Below are 19,530 nucleotides of genomic sequence, written 5' to 3'. Positions count from 1 at the left end.
TTCATCCTACGCCTCCCACAGATTGATAAACCTTAGGTCATCCACTTGAGGGAAATTTGCTACTGTCCTACAAACCTCTGCACTTGGAGGCCCAACAAGGTCTACAAGAAGAAGGTTGTGTAGTAGACATCAAGCTCATCCCCGCCTTGCCCGCCTCCGACGCTGCCGACTCGCCCACCATCCGCACCGACACCCACCATCGCCCCAAAGGCCGCAGCTTTCCCCCCATGCCCGCCGACTCACCGGCCATCGTCACCGCCATCTCCAACATCCTGGAAGCACACTCAGGACCCATCCCCTATGTCCGTCTCACCAGCAGCCACATGAGCGCGCACGAGCCCCAGCTCACGCGCTGGCTCTAGCTCCTCGCCGCCAAGGGCGTCCAGGAGCTGGTCCTCATGAACCGCCCGTGGCTGCTCGACGTTGATAACCCACAAGTATAGGGGATCAATTGTAGCCTCTTTCGATAAGTAAGAGTGTCGAACCCAACGAGGAGCTAAAGGTAGAACAAATATTCCCTCAAGTTCTATCGACCACCGATACAACTCTACGCACGCTTGACGTTTGCTTTACCGGAAACAAGTATGAAACTATTTTGCAAGGATAAAACTACGAGTACTTTGCGAGAATAAAACTATGAATAAATTGCAAGGTAATAAAAGTGGATAGCTTTTGTCAACAAGAAAGTTATTTGTCCCTAGGCAATCGATAACAACTACCGGTAATCATTCTTGTAATTTTATATGAGGGAGAGGCATGAGCTAACGTACTTTCTCTACTTGGATCATATGCACTTATGATTGGAACTCTAGCAAGCATCCGCAACTACTAAAGATCATTAAGGCCGTGAAACCCAACCATAGCATTAAGTATCAAGTCCTCTTTACTCCCATACATCATACCCCAGTTACTCGGGTTTATGTTTCTGTCACTCTTGCAACACGCCGTAAGAGAACCATGAACATATTGCAACACCCTACAGCGAGGGCCCCTCACGTTTGCGCGAGATGGTGGGCATCGTAGGACATCACCATAAAGAAAATATACAATCATACCAACCAAGATCATGATTAACCCATAGGACAAAACAGATCTACTCAAACATCATAGGATAACCATAGATCATTGGAAAATAATATATGTAGTTGAGCACCATGTTTAAGTAGAGATTACAGTGGGGGAAGAGGTGTTACACCGCTGCATAGAGGGGGGGAAAGTTGATGTTGACGGTAGCAAGATTGTTGATGTAGATCGCCGTCCCGGTCGTTGCCCCCTGTGGCACCCCGGCTCCAGCGGAAGCGAGGGGGAGAGAGAACCCCTGCCGGTGTTAAAACCGGCGGATCTAGATGTCGACGTCGCAGTTAATCTGCAGACGAGCCATCGATCCTTTTGTCGATCACACAGCGGAACTCTCAATGAAAGCACCAATGTCGGTGTCAAAACCGGCGGATCTCAATTAGGGGGTCCCGAACTGTGCGTCTAAGGTTAATGGTAACATGAGACAGGGGACACGATGTTTACCCAGGTTCGGGCCCTCTCGATGGAGGTAATACCCTACTTCCTGCTTGATTGATCTTGATGATATGAGTATTACAAGAGTTGATCTACCACGAGATCGTAGAGGCTAAACCCTAGAGCCTAGCCTATGATTATGATTGTTTGTATATTTATTGACTAGCCTGGCCCTGGTTTATATAATGCACCAGAGGCCTAGGATAACAAGAGTCCTAGTCGAATACGACGGTGGGGGAGGAGTCCTTGTCTTGACCACCAAGTCTTGTGGAATATCTTCCTTGTATGCGGTAGCTGTCCAAACTGGCCCATGAGTATACGGCCATGGGGTCCTCGGCCCAATCTAACTGACCGGGAGACGACGTGGTGAGTACCCCCTAGTCCAGGACACCATCTGTAGCCCCTTGAACCGGTATTCAAGTTGGGGACGCTCCTCGATTCTTCTGAACTGTTCTTCATCTTCGGTCGTCGGTCTTGAAAACTAGTTCAACAAATCTTGTTTGATCTTGAGGATCACCAACGTGCATACGAAGAGTTTATACGACGGGTATCCGAGGAAACCCTTTAAGTTTCCGGCCTTTATCAATGCCTTGTTATTTTTATGCCACACCTCGGGTTTGAAGTTGTTCCCGGGCGGCAGTGTCCTCTTGCGTCTGAGCTCCAACGCCGGACTACATCCTATTTATCTTTCGCAGCCGAGCTCCAACGTCGGGCTGCTTCCGAGCTCCAACGCCGGAATGTATCCGAGCTTGAACGCTGGATTGCATAAGAGTATTGCTATAGCACAGCTCCAACGCCAAATTGCATCCTGGCTCCAACGCCAGAATGTATCCAAGCTTCAACGCCGGACTATATCCGAGGTGTCATAGATCACCTTGGCTCCAGAAAAGTTTGAAGGAGCTTAGCCGAGCTTAATATCGGAAATGCCCGCTATGGAGCCAGCCACTGGCGCCCGAGCTTTATGCCAGACTACTTCCGAGGTGGTGCACCACCCCGACTGTGGGTCGATTTTTTGTCAATATTTTTGATTGGTGCAATTTATTCTCTGCCGAGATATATAGCCAGTAGCCCTCAAGGTGTGTATCGGTTTAAAACCCGAGATGCACCTGAAGGATGACGTAAGACCACTGATCCCAGTAGCCGCTGAGACTCAGGTTGATTTGCAAAATCGGCCCGAGGATCAAGTCCTAGCTTGGCAGAATACTTCAGGACAAAAAAGCGGCGTGCTCAGTCCTCGAGACTTAGGTTGGGTGCGGCCGACCAACTTGAGGATCATAATCGACTCGGAAACTGTATTGCACTTAAAATTTTCTACATTGGACAGGCAATGCGGTAGCCCCCGAGCCACTGGTCGGGTGGCAACACCAGATCAGGGGATCGATGTACCCCTTTAATATTTGTAAATGATAAGCACGAAGCCCAGTAGCCCCCGAGCCTTAATGTGGGCACGGGTGACCGAATTAAGGATTGATATCCGTAATAAAATCACAAATTATGTGTAATGACTCTATGTATCCAAGTACTTTACGTCATTAATGCTCGAATCCACATTGTACAAAACTTTGGTGACAGACCATCGGCTTCCACCTCCTCGGCCAGTAGCCGAGGAGTGTTTATCCTACTTTATAAAGCCTTTATGAGGGCAAAGATTTACGACGAACAAGGCAATCTGGCCATACGGTTTTATAAACAAAGGTACGAGAGAGATATGTTATATTACTGTTTAACATAAGAAATGCCTTCCAAAGAAAATAGTCCCGCTATTGGTTCCTTTCTTTGGGTTGTCATGCTAAGCATGATCATGAAACCTCAGCTCTAATGTAAGAGCACAATATTGAGGATTTAGTTTGGGAGGCCAGCTACTAGCCCCCGGTAGTGTTTCGCGACAGTCGAGGTCAAGCCGTAAACACTTAGGCCAATGTTATGAATGGCCCATCATTTAACACAGTTATCGGATCACTGACCAGTTTACGCTTATTGTGACAGCAGCTTTCGGCTTTCTCCACTGAGGTGCTTAACCATGTGAGCTGGAAGCACAATCGCAGTGGTTCTCCCTTTGCACACTGAAAGTGCGTTATATCGACTAGAGGGGGGGTGAATAGGCGATTTTTATGAAAGTCTTCAAAACGTGAGAGTTATGAAGACAAACAGTGAAGATTATGCCTATTACTATGCAGCGGAAGTTAGATTACACTAGGCCAGCCATGGTCATGTATTCAATAGAATGAAAGCGCAATGACAAACAACTTCAGTGTAATAAGGATCAGGTGGGAAGAAGTTATGAAGCCAAACAGATCATACATTCATGTTGTGAAGACAAAAGATAAAGCAAGCATGCAATGGCTTCACAATGAATAACTGTAAGTAAAAGGAAGTGAAGATGAAACCAGTGACACGTTGAAGACAATGATTTGTTGGACCAGTTCCAGTTGCTGTGACAACTGTACGTCTGGTTGGAGCGGCTAGGTATTTAAACCAAAGGACACACAGTCCCGGACACCCAGTCAAGGACACTTAGTCCAAGACACCCAGTCCTCACCGTTTTCTCCTTGAGCTAAGGTCACACAGACCTCGCGCAATCACTCAGGTAAGTCTTCAAGGTAGACTCCTAAACCTTCACAGACTTCGTTCACTGGCAATCCACAATTTCTCTTGGATGCTCAGAACGCGACGCCTAACCGTCTGGAGGATGCACAGTCCTCAAGTGTAATAAGTCTTCAGATCACACAGACACGAAGACTTAAGTGATGCCCAATTTACTCTGGCTCTGGGTGGTTAGGGCTTTTCTCCTCACTAGAAATTTTTCTCTCAAAGGCTTCGAGGTGGGTTGCTCTCAAACGACAAAAGCCGTGCACTGAAATCTGAGCAGCCAACCGTTTATGGTTGTGGGGGTGGACTATTTATAGCCACTTGGCAACCCGACCTGATTTGTCCGAAATGACCCTTGGTCACTAAGGAACTGACCCGTGTACCAACGGTTGAATTTTGAACTCACACGGCAACTTTACTTGGGCTACAAGTAAAGCTGACTTGTCTGACTCTGGACAAGATTTGCTCTCATAGTCTTCGCTCGAAGACATAGGATTTGAATTAGGCATCACTTCAGTCATTCTGACTGGTTCTCTTGGACCCCACTTAACAGTACGGTGATTCCTATGACACAACATAAATGAAATAAAACTACGAAGGATCTAAGTCTTCGAGTTCCATAAGCTTCATAGGGAGTCTTCTCATGTCATTGTCTTCAGTATGAATATCTTCATAAACCACCATTGTCTTCAATGTCTTCGTACATTTTTAGGGGTCATCTCTGGTGGTAAAACCGAATCAATAAGGGACTTCTACCTGTGTTTTCCTGCAATTCTCACAAACACATTAGTCCCTCAACTAGGTTTGTCGTCAATACTCCAAAACCAACTAGGGGTGGCACTAGATGCACTTACAATCTAGTTGAAGTTTTCAACGGGGAACATAATTTGTGAAATAGTAAAGGAATTTGTCTTCATAAGTTGCAAGGGCTCCCCCTGAAGATGTGCATATAAGTAATTTGCCTTTTGAATGCAAATGCACATGGCAGGTTGTACTTGTGGAGATCCACTTCAACTTATGATGACAATCCACTATGCATGTGAAAGTATATGAAGATAATGACATGCATAATGGAAAATGGACGTCTGCAGTAAGAGATGAGTGCGGAATTTATCGTCGCACATGCGGAATTTATCTTCGCATAACGGAGTGACAAACATGTAGCAAACGGCCATCAAGGCTAAGTGTTACAACTCAAAGAAGCAAATGTAGCAAAAACGGGAGTTGTAAGCATGAAGCAAAATGTAGCAAAATATAAAGGCACCCGACCAAAGTGACCCGCTTGAAGACTATAAACATCATGCTTCTCCCCCTTTTGTCAGTGATGACCAAAAAGGTTTGAAGACATAGAGTTTTCTACGCATTCCCAGGCGCAGCAGGATCGGTGGAGTGGTTTGGTGGCGGTGCAGATGAGCTTGGTGCAGATTCGACGTGTGTTGAAGCAGGTGGAGATGATGTCGCGTCGTCGTCTTCTTCAATAATCCGGGCAGACACGGTGGCAGCAGAAGAAGAGAATTCTGACTCTTCAAGGGATGGTGTGCTTCGCATCATAGCTCTTCTTGGAGGCGTGGAGTCAAATTGGAATCTCTCTCTGAAGCCATCCTCTTGCAGTTCAGCTTCATTGCTCATCATGGTGAGGCCTTTCCAAGTGCGGCGACAGGTCTCGTGTGCGACAAACGCATTTTTGGTTGCCAGATTTCTGATGCGATTGACGTCTTGCATGATGCTTCTCATCTGCCGTTTGAGCCAGTCGTGATGCCTATCTTGCTTTTGGTGAAGAGCCACAAGAAGCTCTCGGTCATTGAGTGCTCGAGCGCGCTTCTTGGGTCTCTTGGCAGCTGTGCTGTCAGTGGCTTCAGTTGATGCAGGGGCACGTGTGGTGCCAGCCATTGGATACACTCGGGAGAGAGCTTCAACACCTTCAATATTTTGAGTGAAGCTCCGGTGTTCTGCATTTTGAAGACTTAATGGTTGCTTGCCAGGCTCTGGATATATTGCTTCAGTAGATGTGTCCACATCTGGCAAAAATATCCTATGGTTGCGGGCTGAGGGTTGATAGGAGATTGCAGAGTGAAGCTTGATCAGCCTCATAACCCAAGGAGCATAGAACTTTAATCCAAACAGTTCTGAGGCAGATGCTGCAAAGTGACGAATGAAGAGATCCTGTGCATTGAAGCATTTGCCATGGAGAATGCAGAAGATGAGAGTCTTCATTGCACCATCAATTGTTGCATATCGAGAGTGTCCCTTTACAGGCCATAGAGTCCGCCTTATGATGTGATATATTGTTCTGGGCAGGTACTCTAAGTCTTCAACGAAGAACCTAGTTGGATAGGGTGCATTAGGAGGCAGTGGCTTCATCATTGAGAGCATCTGACTCATATCTGGCTCAGGACGCTGAAATATGCTCTCAATTGCTTCAGCATGGAGTTGGCACCCTTCTTCAAAGAATTCGCCAGGAGTAGGAAGGCTGGTAAGCTCAATGAGGTCGAAAGCATTGGCTTCATGATGGATATTGCCTGTCATCCACTCCCAGAATCCATGTCTTCGGATCTCTGTTATAGCCTTTGATATGCAAGGTGGCATAGAACTGGAGTAGAAGCTCTTCGTTCCAGTGCTCTTCATCAGTGATAAATGGCAGGAAACCCACTTGCTTGAAGCAATCCAGTGCTTCTTCCAGACCAGGCAGACCAGCAACAGCTTCAACCTCAAGGCGCTTGTGAGGAAAGATGCGGCCTTGGTTGTATAGGATGCATGAATAATAGCTGCGCTGTTGATGGCTCCAGAACCTATATGATACAATCCGTTCCCTTGAATAAGGGTTCTTGGAGCGGTCGAAAAACGTGTTATCTGCCCTGAAGCCGTTGATGTTGAAGGAACCAGGAGCTGATGCAGGACCTGGGAACCTTGGCAGTCGTGGGATCGGCTTCTGGACCTGGGGTCTGTACGCAATATGATAGTTGAATTGTGGTCCGACAGCAGACTCAGGCACAAAATGTTCAGGAGCAGTAGCTTCATTGTCTTCTGAAGCTATTGTTGGGTTGGGATCCACATTTGCTTCGGTGTTGTTTGTGGCAGCCTCAACATTTGCAGACTCAGGCACGTTCTCCTGGAGAACTGCTTCTTGTTGGTGTGGGGGAGTTGGAGCTTGTGGTATCTCTGCATGCTCTTCGGCTGATGCAGCCGGAATATGGTCAGCAGCCTGAGCCCTTGGCCCTTTGCGAAGCCTACGGAATTTGGGCGACGCTTGTGGAGTTGCAGTGGGCTATGGCTCATCTTCCTCCTGTGGGCGATCTGCCCACGATGCATCTTGTGTGATTGGCGTCAATGGACGACCAATACTGATCAGTTCGCTTGTCTCAAGCTGAGGAAGGGCTGCATCACCTTGCACATTGTCTTGGAGACCAATGTCTTCAGCAGCGTTGGGTTCGTCTGCTGGAATGTCTTCAGCGTTGGGTTCATGCACAGTCAACTGACGATCTGCGTCAGGATAGCGGACGGAGAGGGGTTCAACTATCAAGGGCTCTGTGGGAGCAGCCCGAGATTTCTTGGTCTTGCGCTTCTTGATGATGGGTTCAGAAGGAGAGGCTTTAGAATGTTTTCTCTTCTTAGCTTCAGCCTCTGCAGTCCGTGTCTTCTTGAGCTGTGAGGCGGTTGATCGACTCTTTGGCTTCGGGCCAGTTGTTGCTGCGGGGAAGACAATCGGAGCAGTTTCTGACCTTGGCGCCTCAGGTTCAGGCACAGCAGCCTTCTTTTTCTTCTTCGAGGCCATCCTGGGGTCAATGCCGGGACGCCCAAGTGCCTTGCGTTTCTCTGCCTCATTGTAGGCCTGCACGCAGCGATCAGCCAAAGTCTTCATGCGTTCTCGCGAGCCTTGAGCTTCGGCACGCGTCTTCAGGAAGTTCTCTTTCAGCTCGTGCAACATGATCTTGAAGTTCCTCACTTCTTGCACACTGAGCTTGGCCACGTGCTTCTTGAATTGATCCTTTTCATAATCAATTTTCTGCTTCAGTTCTACAATGCGCTGGGCTATTGCAAGTTCTGAAGCAATTGCGCCTTGAAAAGCAACGCTGAGGCCTATGGGCAGCTGCAGATCGTTGAAGCTGATGTCCGGTGAGCCAAACCATTCATCGATGAAGTTGTGGATGATGGCGACATCAAACAGAGGCAGATTGTTGAAGATTTCGGCCTCCTCCTTGCTCTTGATGAGCTGCTCAAGTGCGTCATCTCCAAGATCTTCATCGCTTGATAGATCAATGTTTTCGCAGCGCAGAACGGCAGCAGCTGTGAGCTCTTTGCCTGTGTGTGGCTGAGGCTTCTTGGCTTCTTGTGGCTTGGAGACTCGTGATATGTCTTCAGACTACACACTGGCTTCAGGAGGTGCAGTTGCCAATGGCTTCGCTCGTGAGATTTTGGGAGAAGCTGCTGGCTTTGAAGCTTTTGGAGCTTTTGGCTTCTTCTGCTTTGGCTTCGGAGCAGCAGGGGCGTCATCTGACTCAGTATCTGCTGGAGGGTCATTCACAGCAGTCCCTTGGACTAGGATGCGAGTGATGAGGCCTACAAGATTTGCATACGGCCCGATGATATTGGGATCGGCGTCGCATGTGCCATCTGCCCTTGGTGAGGAGGGACCAGGGTTGAAGTCAAGCCCAAATTTCTTCTTATTTATCTTCGCTGATTGTTGTGCAAATTGAAAGTTGCGCTTGAAGAGATTATCATCGCGGCACCAGAGAAGTGATGACGGATGTGCTTCAGCTGGCTGTGGTCCTCTCACCATGCATGGATAGAAGCCTTGAGCAATGGCTTCGATTCTGGACCTGGGTACGAGATTTTTGTATAGCACGTCTCCCCACGGTCTCTTGATGGCGCACTTCTCCGCATATTCCTGAGTGACGAAGTGGTAGTGGAACCATTGCTCTGCCCAATATCTTCGAATCCATTGGATTCGTGTCTTGCGTTGACCATAGCTTTCTTCAGGATCAGTTTTGTACATCTCTGCCAATTCATCAGGCAGATCTTTGGACGTTTCACCATGTCGCTGTCTGCCTCCCTTCCTTGCTGCTGTTTCTGAAGCCATGAATAACTTGGAAGGCTTCAAGATGTTCAAAGGCTTCAAGGGCTTCCTTTTGCAAGAACTGGCTTCAGGAGAGTTGATGTGATGCTGCAGGTACTCTGCAAATGAATGCAGACTATGAGAACCAAAGGATTCTCCCACGGACATGTACCTGTGACAGCATTAAGGTGCGAGGGAAGGGGAAGAGGTCATATGCATTCTCAGAAGATTTTGAAGATAAATCGGTTTAGAAGACATAGACCTCATTGTGCGAAGACATTCACTCATAGATAAGAAGTTGGTTCCAGATTTGTACGAACCCATAGATCAGTACAAGTGAGGAATCTAACTACCTTATGAAGCACAAGTGAATATACTAGGCATGTCATGAGATGTAGCGAGATAACTAACTGATGTGAAGAGAAACTCCTTATGGCAGAAAGTGACTGAACTATGGGATCAAAAGAGGCTGTAAAAAGAGGTTTTATTTACCACACTTGGAACTGCTAGACGAAGTGAGAGTTGAGGTCGAGCAGTTCGATCCTCCGTGCCCTAACTTGGCGACGGAAGACACCTACGGCGACGGCGGAGAGAGTGATGTCCGCTGTCAGCGTAAAAACGGCGTCGGAGAGGTTGCGACAGTGAAGCGCTTCGTCGCCGGCGTCGTCGAGTGCTAGCGGTGGCGCTAGGGTTCGTGCGAGGGTGGAAGAAGGAGATAATGACCGCAGTGAATCGTGTATTTATAGGGATAGAGGCGGCACTGCGCTATTACGCAGGTACCCCTGGCGGTTCGCATTTGAGGCACGCGTGGCCAGTTAGAGGAAGATTGGGATTTGTTCCACGTCCCACGCACGCCTAAATTGTCGGGCGGTCGTTCCTGCTTCTCCGGATCTTATGTGGAGGAATGAGCATTAAAATCGGACTTTCATGGTTGTCACTATGTCTTCAGCTGACAAGGACACAGTGAAGACATTTGACAGTTTCAACAGAATGCATATGACTTGGAGAGATAGAGTTTGAGATAGAAAGCATAGAGAGGTTAGGGTCCGATCACATTCACTTAGTTCAAAAGATTCAACCAAGAAGACATAGCTATAAGTGAATGCTGTAGAGGACAGAACATCAGTACATATATATCCATATAATCAACGCAGTGAAGATAATCATGAAGACATATTGAGAATGAAGCCAAACCAAATGTGAAGACATTGAGAGGTAACGCCATGAGAGAAACACTTCAAAATGGAACGTTTGGTGGTGGCGTTACCCACCGTATAGGAAGTATTAGACCCAGACACGGCGCACAATTATCGTGCCGCTCCGAAGTCAAATTCCACATTAATGTATTCACACTTAGAGTGTATGTCTTCATTGTTTGAAGATATATGCTACTTCGTGTGTTGCACATCTAAGTCATCAATATGCTTAAGTGTTAGGATGTGTGCCTGATCATAGGACATTTGAGGATTCCAAGATATTTAGCTCACACCGTAACTTGCAAAATCTTTTCTCATCCAAGGGCTTTGTGAAGATATCTGCCAATTGCTCTTCAGTGTTGACGTGTATGATATCAATGTCTTCCTTCACAACATGATCTCTGAGAAAGTGATGACGAATTTCAATGTGCTTTGTCTTCGAGTGCTGAACTAGGTTGTTGGCAATCTTGATGGCGCTTTCGTTGTCGCAGTAAAGTGGCACTTGCTTCAGATGAATGCCATAATCCTTGAGTGTTTGTTTCATCCACAGAAGCTGAGCGCAGCAAGATCTAGTAGCAATGTATTCAGATTCAGCAGTGGAGAGTGATACACAGTTCTGCTTCTTTGAAGACCAACATACAAGTGATCGTCCCAGAAAGTGACATGTGCCTGATGTAGACTTGCGATCAACTTTGTCACCAGCATAATCAGCATCCGAAAATCCAACCAAATCAAACTCTGAGCCCTTTGGATACCATAATCCTAGAGTTGGGGTGTGAGCCAAATATCGAAGAATTCGCTTCACAGCTAAGTGATGCGACTCCTTTGGTGTCGCTTGAAATCGAGCACACATGCAAACACTAAGCATGATATCTGGCCTAGATGCACATAAATAAAGCAAAGACCCAATCATGGAGCGGTATACCTTTTGATCGAACTCTTTACCATTGTCGTCGGGACCCAGATGATGCTTGGCTGGCATTGGTGTTGTGAAGCCTTTGCAGTCTTGCATACCGAACTTCTTCAGGCACTCTTTAAGATATTTCTCTTGAGATATGAAGATGCCGTTGCGTTGTTGCCGTATTTGAAGACCGAGGAAGAACTTCAGCTCCCCCATCATGGACATCTGATATTGCTCTTGCATCATATATCCAAACTCTTCACTATACTTCTGATTGGTGCAGCCGAAGATAATGTCATCCACATATATTTGGCACACAAACAGTTCACCATCATATGTCTTCGTGAAAAGAGTGGGATCCAGGGAACCAGGTATGAAGCCTTTGCTTTTCAGAAAGTACTTGAGTGTATCATACCAGGCCCTAGGGGCTTGTTTGAGGCCATACAGTGCCTTCTTGAGTTTGTATACCATATTAGGATGTTTTGGATTTTCAAACCCAGGTGGTTGTGCAACATACACTTCTTCTTCAATCTTGCCATTGAGAAAGGCACTTTTCACATCCATCTGATAGAGAAGTATGTTATGATGATTTGCATAGGCCAGCAGTATGCGTATGGCTTCAAGCCTAGCCACAGGAGCAAATGTTTCATCGAAGTCAATGCCCTCCACTTGAGTATATCCTTGAGCAACGAGACGAGCTTTGTTTCTGACAACTTGACCATGCTCATCTTGCTTGTTGCGGTATATCCATTTGGTGCCTATTATGTTGTGCTTCCGTGGATCAGGACGCTTAACCAGTTCCCATACATTATTCAGCTCAAACTGTTGAAGCTCTTCTTGCATAGCTTGAATCCATTCAGGTTCCATGAAGGCTTCTTCAACTTTCTTGGGTTCTGATATTGAGACGAATGCGAAATGCCCACAGAAGTTTGTTAGCTGAGTTGCCCTTGAACGAGTGAGTGGACCAGGTGCATTGATGCTGTCAAGTATTTTGTCAATTTGCACTTCATTTGCAGCACGAGGGTGTGTGGGGCGAAGACTTTGCTCTTGCTGATCTATGTGGTCATTTGAAGGTATATCTTCAGGCTGAGCATTGTCTTCATGTGGATCAGGTGCTGAGACGATAAGTTCTTCTTCAGGATGAGCTTCAGAAGGTACAATTTCTCCAGTTCCCATAAGCTTGATTGATTCATTTGCTGGAACTTCATCTAGCACATTTGGCAATTGCTCTCTTTGTGATCCAGTTGTTTCATCAAACCGCACATCCACTGTTTCTACCACTTTGTAATGGAAGAGATTGAAGACTCTGTAGGAGTGTGAATCCTTTCCATATCCAAGCATAAAGCCCTCATGTGCTTTTGGTGCAAACTTTGAGGTGTGGTGTGGGTCCTTGATCCAGCACTTTGCGCCAAATACTCTGAAGTAACTGACATTTGGCTTCTTGCCAGTTAGGAGTTCATAAGATGTCTTGTTCAGAAGCTTGTGAAGATAAACACGATTGATTGTATGACATGCAGTATCAATGGCTTCAGTCCAGAATTTTCTTGGAGTCTTGTATTCATCTAGCATTGTTCTGGCCATCTCAATGAGTGTTCTGTTCTTGCGTTCGACGATGCCATTCTGCTGTGGCGTGTATGGAGCTGAGAATTCATGTGTGATGCCCAAAGTATCCAGATATGTATCAAGGCCAGTGTTCTTGAATTCAGTGCCATTGTCACTTCTGATGTGCTTTATCTTGGCGCCAAAATTGTTCATGGCTCGATTGGCGAAGCGTCTGAAGACATCCTGCACTTCAGTCTTGTAAAGGATTATGTGTACCCAAGTATATCTAGAGTAGTCATCAACAATGACGAAGCCATAGAGGCAAGCAGAAGTAGTAAAACTTGAGTAGTGAGTGGGACCGAAAAGATCCATGTGAAGCAGTTCGAAGGGTTGTGTAGTAGTCATGGTTGTCTTCGAAGGATGTTTTGCCCTTGTCATTTTCCCTGCCTCACAGGCACCGCATAAATGATCTTTCTTGAACTTGACGCCCTCGATGCCTATGACGTGCTTTTTCTTCGCAAGGGTGTGGAGGTTCCTCATGCCAGCATGCCCAAGCCTTCGATGCCAAAGCCAGCATTCTGAAGCTTTTGCAAGAAGACATACTGCAAGTTGTGGTCCTGCTGAGAAATCTACCACGTACAAATCATCTTTCCGATACCCTTCAAACACTAGAGATTTGTCAGATTCCATAAGCACCAGGCAGCGAAATTTGCCAAACATTACAATCATATTCAAATCGCAAAGCATTGAGACAGACATTAAGTTGAAGCCAAGGGATTCAACAAGCATGACTTTATCCATGTGTTGATCCTTTGAGATTGCAACTCTACCTAGACCCAATACCTTACTTTTACCAGTGTCAGCAAATGTGATGTGACTCTTGTCGGATGGACGTAAAGTTGAGTCCATAAGAAGACTTCTTTTGCCAGTCATGTGATTTGTACACCCACTGTCAATAATCCATTTGAAGACTTTGAAGTCACTGGTGTCGTACCCTACAGTGCAGTTAGGGGGATAGGCTTCACGAAGGGTATTGTGAAGCATAAACATTTGACGAACCAGTGGATTATGAAAACTTAAATCCAGATTAGGACTAATAGGGAGAGTAGCATGCGATTCAGGAACGAAGTACATAATGATGCCATTTGGGCATTTTATCTTGTGCCCTACAAGATTTTTAAGGTCCCCAGCAATAGCATCAGAAGATTTTGTTTTTCTGCTGGAGACCTTTCCCTGCAAAAGAGAGTTAAGCTTTCTTAACCACCCACATCTTCAAGGGTGGCTTAGAAGCAATAAGTCTAAGGGCAGCATCTGAGAATTTTGGCTTTGAGGCCTTAGCAAACAGTCTAGCAGGTGGACAATAATACTCATAAGAATAAGCAGAATAATTTTTGGTCATATGAACATGACGGTTCGAAGAACCGCTCTCATATTCGTATGCCTGAGTATGGTTTCCCTACAAAACATTAGCGTTAGTGCGACTCAGGTGAGTCCTCTGTTCATATGAAGCCTTTGGACCATATGAAGCCTTTGGTCTGAGGTTTGTCTTCTTCAAGTGAGGTGTCATGAAGACATTCACAGGAAGATTTTCCAGACACTTTTTCGGAACCCAGATCTTTTTCATAGGCGGTCCATTCCTGCAGTTAGTACCAATGTACCTGGCAAACACTTCACCATTCTGATTCTTAAACAGTTTATAGTTTGCATCAAAGGATTCATCAATGATGATAGGGTTAGCACAAGTGAAGCCAGATAAATTTGATGGATCTGCTGAAGGTTCCTTTGCAGCAACCCATGTAGTTTTGGAGTACTGCTCAGGTTTCCAGTAAGAGCCATCTGCATTGATTTTCCTCACAAATCCAACACCCTCTTTCCTAGGGTTACGATTCAGGATCTGCTTTTTGAGGACATCACATAATGCCTGATGCCCTTGAAGACTTTTGTACATCCCTGTTTCAAGCAATGTCTTCAACCTAGCATTCTCATCAGCAATAGCAGTGGTATCCTCAGCAGAGGGGTTAGTTATCACATCAACATTTGAAGATATTCGAACAGCAGTAGCAGTGGAACATTCAGCAACAGAATCAGCATTATCGCGCTCAATGCATTTAAGACATGGTGGTTCAAATCCTTCCTGAGCGGAACTGATCTGTTCGGCTCGAAGTGACTCATTTTCCTTTTGAAGATCTTCATGATCCGCTCTCAACTTCTCAAGATCTTGCTTCTTTTGAAGATAATCGTAGGAAAGCTTTTCGTGAGTAGTTGAGAGAGTCTCAAGACGATCTTCAAGTTCCTGATACTTAACGTGAAGATTTTTTATGTCTTCAATTAAGGATTCAGAACGAGTCATTTCAGCACCCAACAGATCATCGCTTCTGTCTAACAGTTTTTGAATATGTTCCATAGCTTTCTGTTGTTCAGTTGCAATTTTAGCAAGTGTTTTGTAGCTAGGTTTTGAATCACATTCAGAGTCATCGTCACTAGATGTTTCATAGCGAGTAGTGCGTGTGTTTACCTGGGCACCGCGTGCCATGAAGCAGTAGGTAGGAGTGGAGTCGTTCTTGTCATTTGCGTCGGTGTCGGTGATGCAGTCATTGTCTTCAGTGTTGAAGATGGACTTGGCGACGTATGCTGTAGCCAGACTCGCAATGCCAGAATCAGACTCCTCCTCAGACTCCACCTTTGCCTCCTCAGATGCGGACTCCTCCTCTGAATCCATCTCCTTTCCAACAAACGCACGTGCCTTGCCAGATGAGCTCTTCTTGTGTGATGAAGACTTTGATGAAGACTTGGAAGAAGACTTTGAGTATTTCTTCTTCTTCTTGTCGTCAGAATCATATTCCTTGCTCTTCTTGTTTCTTCTGTTCTCATTGTCCCACTGTGGACACTCAGAGATGAAGTGTCCAGTTTTCTTGCACTTGTGACATGTTTTCTTCTTGTAGTCATGAGCAGAAGCTTCATCATTCCTTGAGCTTGATCGTGAAGATTTTCTGAAGCCTTTCTTCTTGGTGAATTTTTGGAACTTCTTCACTAGCATTGCAAGTTCTCTTCCAATGTCTTCAGGATCATCAGAACTGCAGTCAGATTCTTCTTCAGATGAGGAGACAGCTTTTGCCTTCAAAGCTCGAGTTCGCCCATAGTTTGGACCGTAGATATCTCTTTTCTCAGAAAGCTGAAACTCATGTGTGTTGAGCCTCTCAAGTATGTTAGACGGATCGAGTGTCTTGAAATTAGGACGTTCTTGAATCATCAGGGCCAAAATGTCAAACGAACTATCAAGTGATCTCAGCAGCGTCTTGACGATTTCATGTTTGGTGATCTCAGTAGCGCCGAGGGATTGAAGCTCATTTGTGATGTCAGTGAGCCGATCAAAGGTGTGCTGGACATTCTCATTTTCATTTCGCTTGAAGCGGTTGAAGAGATTGCGAAGGACACTGATTCTTTGATCTCTCTGGGTTGAGATGCCTTCATTGACCTTGGAGAGCCAGTCCCAAACCAGCTTGGATGTCTTCAAAGCACTCACACGGCCATACTGTCCTTTGGTCAGATGAACACAAATGATGTTCTTGGCAGTAGAGTCCAGTTGAATGAATTTCTTGACATCAGCAGCAGTGACACCTTCTCCAGCCTCGGGAACGCCGTTCTCGGCGACATACCATAGGTCGACATCAATGGCTTCAAGATGCATGCGCATCTTATTCTTCCAGTAGGGATATTCAGTTCCATCGAAAACGGGGCACGCAGCGGAGACTTTGATTATCCCTGCAGTCGACATAGCTAAAACTCCAGGTGGTTAAACCAAATCACACAGAACAAGGGAGCACCAAGCTCTGATACCAATTGAAAGTGCGTTATATCGACTAGAGGGGGGGTGAATAGGCGATTTTTATGAAAGTCTTCAAAACGTGAGAGTTATGAAGACAAACAGTGAAGATTATGCCTATTACTATGCAGCGGAAGTTAGATTACACTAGGCCAGCCATGGTCATGTATTCAATAGAATGAAAGCGCAATGACAAACAGCTTCAGTGTAATAAGGATCAGGTGGGAAGAAGTTATGAAGCCAAACAGATCATACATTCATGTTGTGAAGACAAAAGATAAAGCAAGCATGCAATGGCTTCACAATGAATAACTGTAAGTAAAAGGAAGTGAAGATGAAACCAGTGACACGTTGAAGACAATGATTTGTTGGACCAGTGCCAGTTGCTGTGACAACTGTACGTCTGGTTGGAGTGGCTAGGTATTTAAACCAAAGGACACACAGTCCCGGACACCCAGTCAAGGACACTTAGTCCAAGACACCCAGTCCTCACCATTTTCTCCTTGAGCTAAGGTCACACAGACCTCGCGCAATCACTCAGGTAAGTCTTCAAGGTAGACTCCCAAACCTTCACAGACTTCGTTCACTGGCAATCCACAATTTCTCTTGGATGCTCAGAACGCGACGCCTAACCGTCTGGAGGATGCACAGTCCTCAAGTGTAATAAGTCTTCAGATCACACAGACAGGAAGACTTAAGTGATGCCCAATTTACTCTGGCTCTGCGTGGTTAGGGCTTTTCTCCTCACTAGAAATTTTTCTCTCAAAGGCTTCGAGGTGGGCTGCTCTCAAACGACAAAAGCCGTGCACTGAAATCTGAGCAGCCAACCATTTATGGTTGTGGGGGTGGACTATTTATAGCCACTTGGCAACCCGACCTGATTTGTCCGAAATGACCCTTGGTCACTAAGGAACTGACACGTGTACCAACGGTCGAATTTTGAACTCACACGGCAACTTTACTTGGGCTACAAGTAAAGCTGACTTGTCTGACTCTGGACAAGATTTGCTCTCATAGTCTTCGCTCGAAGACATAGGATTTGAATTAGGCATCACTTCCGTCATTCTGACTGGTTCTCTTGGACCCCACTTAATAGTACGGTGATTCCTATGACACAACATAAATGAAATAAAACTACGAAGGATCTAAGTCTTCGAGTTCCATAAGCTTCATAGGGAGTCTTCTCATGTCATTGTCTTCAGTATGAATATCTTCATAAACCACCATTGTCTTCAATGTCTTCGTACATTTTTAGGGGTCATCTCTGGTGGTAAAACCGAATCAATAAGGGACTTCTACCTGTGTTTTCCTGCAATTCTCACAAACACATTAGTCCCTCAACTAGGTTTGTCGTCAATACTCCAAAACCAACTAGGGGTGGCACTAGATGCACTTACACACACCTAGCCGAACAAAGAGGAACGTAGGAGGCAAGCACAGGAGCCGGGCAACCCAACTATTGACTAAAGGCACAATTCGAAACCGATGCATATAAAGCAATACCCGAGAATGTTTTGCCGAATCTCTAAAGATGCCCGGCGCTGCACTGCGAGACTTATGTTGGAAACACACAAATAGTTTAAAAGTGCCAAAAGCTTGGAAAACCAAAAAACGCCAGTAAAAACATGACATCCGAACAAGATCAAGTGTTCGGTGCCAACCCATAAATTGGAAAAAAGAATTGTACTTCTGTCGTGCTTTAACATGACACATCCGTTCTCAAGACTTCACGCGGGTCAGCCTATGGCTTCAAGCTCCTTATCCCAAAGGCGGAGTACTTCTCCGAGGTCAGTTTAACAAACTAAACTCGAGCAGCTTTTAGAGAGAAGACAGGCTATCCGGCTATTGACCATACACTCAAGTCGAAAAAGGAGCGGTAGAAAAAGACTTTGCAACGACTAAGAAGAAAACACATTTACTATTAAACAGCTCATATAAATTTTAGGAGCCCCCAAGTGACTTGGGTAAAAGAATTTTATGTATAATGATTGTATGTACCGATGTACTTATATCATATCTGTGTTCACCCGAACTTTAAACGCGTCTTAACCGACCGTCGGCTTCTCCCTCTTCGGTCAAGGACCGAAAAGTGTCATGTACTCCACCTGTCGAGAGTATCGACGGTGTTTCCGATGACCAGGCAATCAGGCCATAAGGCTGTAACAGACAAAGCACACTCAGGAAACTTATGTTATATTACTAACGAAGTGTAAGAAGCATCTTCCAAGAAAATAGTACTTCCACCGATACCTTTCTTCGGTTGCTCATTGTTACTATGAGACTTGTGCAATAGATTTTTTTGTACTCATGAGTTCCGTTGTGTGCCGACCATAATTGAAAACAATAAGAGTGCTAGCTTTCGGCTTCACCCAGTCTGAGGTACTAACTCAGATGACCAAGTAGTAACAATCGCAGAGGTGCTCCCTTTACTCCCGAGCCGAACAATCGAGAACGTAGGGGTAAACACAGGAGCGAGGCAACCCAGCTTGCAAATCGCTTAGGTCAATATGGTGCATATTGTGGCGTAATACACGAACAAGGAACGAAGCCGTACAAGTATAATCATATGCAAGTGGAAAAGCTCCATCAAGGGAGCCCCCAAATAAACGGGGTATTGGAATATGCGCATCACAAACAAAGTTTTGACAAGGAACTTTGTCACAAACAACTTTGTGCTGAAAAGTATAATGCTTGGTCAAACCGAGCAAAATTTAGAACTGAAAGTTCTTGAGCATGAAAGCAACTTAGCTGGTTAATGTGCTCGGTGTTGATGACGCGATTCGGGCTTGTGGCGGGACGAAGACGCCCATTGATCCATGACAGATCCGACAAGGTTCGCAGTCCTCGGCATGGCCGAGGTCCCAGCCCCCAGGCCCGAGGTGTCCGAGCAAGGAGTTCGGCACTCCGGAGTAGT

The 19,530-nt window shown here is 45.8% G+C and overlaps 1 pseudogene; it reads left to right on the top strand.

The window, feature by feature from the left end:
- Positions 1 to 227: 227 nt before the first annotated feature.
- LOC147983318 (uncharacterized) overlaps positions 228 to 19,530 on the top strand; it is a 109,809-nt pseudogene continuing 90,506 nt past the window's right edge.

Source organism: Triticum urartu, chromosome 2A, assembly GCF_056163025.1.
Source record: "Triticum urartu cultivar PI428250 chromosome 2A, HENAU_Tu73, whole genome shotgun sequence".
Taxonomy (NCBI): Eukaryota; Viridiplantae; Streptophyta; class Magnoliopsida; order Poales; family Poaceae; genus Triticum; species Triticum urartu.
Note: the sequence above shows the minus strand (reverse complement) of the source record. Positions and strands in the feature narration are given on the sequence as shown.